We start from the raw sequence: 3,183 nt of genomic DNA, 5'->3' as shown, positions 1-3,183 counted from the left end.
GGTTTAGAGAGAGAGAGAGAGAGAGAGAGAGAGAAAGAGGCAGGGATAGGGGGAGGAAGGCTTTGAGCTATGCCATTCAACTTCACAGCCTCGGCCTGTTTGTGCATTCACCGCGTGTGTTTGTGTGTGCAGTGCATGTGTGTGTGTGTGTGTCTTTTAACATGAACCTGCTAAGACTACCAAATATTTAAACTGGCCTCAGACCTTTTTTTTTTTTTTTTCACCGGCGATGGTGGATTGAGGGATCTCAGGAGGCAGCTTGACTCTATTTGAATCCCATTCCCTGCTATTAGCTCGGCCCCAGACAAAGGAATAACTTACTGCAGGAAACCTTCAAAGAAACCCCCTCAATCCACCAACACTGGCCATTTCCTCTTGGGTAATTTGCAGCAATGTAAATGAAGACACCCCCCACCCCCACCCCCCAAAAAAATCATTTTTCTTTTTAACATTTGTGGCAACAATGATGCGATAATAATCCAGCTAAACTCATTTTCTCAATCCGTGAGCCAGTTCTCATGAAGTGCCTTTAATGATGTGTCAATTTGCCGGCAATTACTATGCACTTCTTGTTTTCCACATATTATTGTACACCGCGTCCTCCTGGGGAATGACATCCTAATCATATTATGCCATAAAATGACACACAAAATGTTATTAAAAACAATGCAAATACATCACATCAAACGGGGATGAATTATTCAAAGAAAATAATTCATGAGATGATTTTCTTTGTTTTGTTTTTTTGTGAACATTGATACACAATTAAGTGTAGGGGTTATTATTTTATCATCGCTTGCAGTTTATCAGAACGGGGGCTGCTGATGTTTGATTGAAAGCTGATTGTAAAAAAATTGGTTAAGATTCAACAAATAATGTAGACGAGGGGGTCCTGAAATCAAAACTGGAGATTTACTTTTAGGAGAAAATCCAAACACTCCTTTGATTGTGTCAAAAATGTATGCTTTTAATTCATTGCATATATTTAAATACACTACTTTGCCCAGCTTAATGTGCAACATACCATAGCATTTTCCAAAAACAAAATGATAAAGTCTGTAAAAACTCAAAATCTTTGCTTTGAGCTCAGAATATAGTATTATGCAACAACAGAATGCACAAAAGGGGAAATTCCTAGGGAGAATATTTAAAAGTTATAAATTATAACAGTATTCGTCAACCTTACAAATAATTGCTGATATTAAAATAATGAATATTCATTTATTTTTTTATAATAATTTACAGTGACCTAGTGAGGATATTTATTAAATGCTAAGGCTGAGGCCGGCCAGTTTTTGAAAAAACAAACAAACAACAAAAAAAACTTAAAAGTTTAAAAGGTTTTTATAAAGAAGTAATTTATTTTCTTTATAAACTGAAAGGATAACTAAAAACAAAGTAGATTTTATTTACAAATTTCTATTTGTTAAAGAAACCGAAACAAAATTAAAAGCTTAGCATTAATTAAAGGAATGCATATCACCCACCGCCTTTCATGCCAGATGTTTAGATTAAGATCATCTCATGCTGAGTAATGATGTAGCTGTTTTGGCCAAACCTTGAAGTTAATGTTATGCGTGACCTCATGCAAAACCGTGAGCTGTCGTGTTTAAAGTATGTGTTGGAGATCACTGTCAGCTACTATCATATCAAATTTCATCACAATATTCATAAGATTTACTGAGTTATAGCCATTTTTGTATTTTCTAAGATCCCTTGGCTATGGCAGCCATTTTGATTTGGCCGAGCTCCAAAAGTCATTCAGTTATAGATGAACACCCAATGTTTACTTCCTGAAAGTTTTATTAAAATACCGTCTGTGGTTCATGAGCTATTTTGCTAACAGACTGACAGAATTAGCTAAAAAAACAAAGTGAATGGGAATATTTTAAACATCAAAAATCTTGTGCAGTCTGCTAGCACAAGATTTGTGTTGGGGATCAGTCTCAGCTACTTCTGCCAAACTCTGGGTCAATATCTGTGAAACTGACTGAGTTACAGCTGTTTTTGTGCTTTTTAAGATCAGTTGGCTGTTATGGCCGTCTTGAATCAGGTTGACACCAAAGGTTAATTAGTTAAAAAATAGACTACCAATGATTAATTTCTGGAAGTTTCATTGAAATTTGTCAGGTGGTTCTTGAGATATTTTGCTAACAGACACACACCCACAGGCATCTGTACACACAGAGAACAACAGCATTCATGTTATTTTTCATTCATATGAAAAGTGTGACTTTGAGCCTGTGAGACGGTAGCAAAACATTTTTGATTGGTAAGAGCAAATTAGCACCACAGTGAATGAAAGGTTCATTTTTTTGTGTGAGAAATAGCCTGACTGAATATGTGAATGAAAAGCTGCCTGAGTCAGACTGGTTAGAAACAGTTTACCAGTGTACTCCGCCTGAAACATACCTGCTCACAGGTCCTGTTGAGTCCAGTCTCACTGCTAATGTTTTATATTCAAGTGGTATGTAGTCAGACTGTCGGGGGGAAAAAATGCTTAAATTTCAGATCTTTTGATGTGGACTTACTTGAAAGGGTTATGAACAGTTAATATCTTACCTGTTGTAGATCGCTCTTTAAATGACCTGAGTTTAATTCAGACCAGATTGATGAGCTGACAGCTAGTCTGAGTGGAGCCCAACCTAAAGTGGATTGCTGTCATCTTGAAACAAATCCAGTCTTAAAAGCTTTACACCACTATTATATCTCATGACACGGTTATTTTGGCAGATATAATATAATATTCCTGCTAAAGGCCGCGTCAAAGGTGCTACAGCTAGCTGCTGCTACAAAGTGAATTTTTGGAGCAAAAACAGAATTCTACGTAAATAATCAAGTAACAGAAAACTGACAGTGGCGTAAAGGGCTTTAAAATTGATTTTCAAAATGGAATTTTAGGATGACTTTTTGCCTTTTTGCATGTGTTTTATGTGTCTGAATGGGGAATATTTAGTGGGAATTTTAAGCAACTTAGGCAGTTTGAGTAAACAGCGTTAACTAAATTGCATTGTTGATTAAACAGTGCAATGATTAATTAATTTTGGTGGGTGGTGAAAAAACACAAAAGGTGCTAAACATAAAAAATTGTTTTTCTTGGACAGAAATGACTGACTAAAATGAAAACAAAAAAGAGGAATTACCGGCAAATAAGTAAAAAAAAAAAAAAAGTAAAAGTTGATC

Source organism: Kryptolebias marmoratus, linkage group LG5, assembly GCF_001649575.2.
Source record: "Kryptolebias marmoratus isolate JLee-2015 linkage group LG5, ASM164957v2, whole genome shotgun sequence".
Taxonomy (NCBI): domain Eukaryota; kingdom Metazoa; phylum Chordata; class Actinopteri; order Cyprinodontiformes; family Rivulidae; genus Kryptolebias; species Kryptolebias marmoratus.
The sequence above is the reverse complement of the archived record's forward strand: the minus strand, read 5'-3'. Positions refer to the sequence as shown.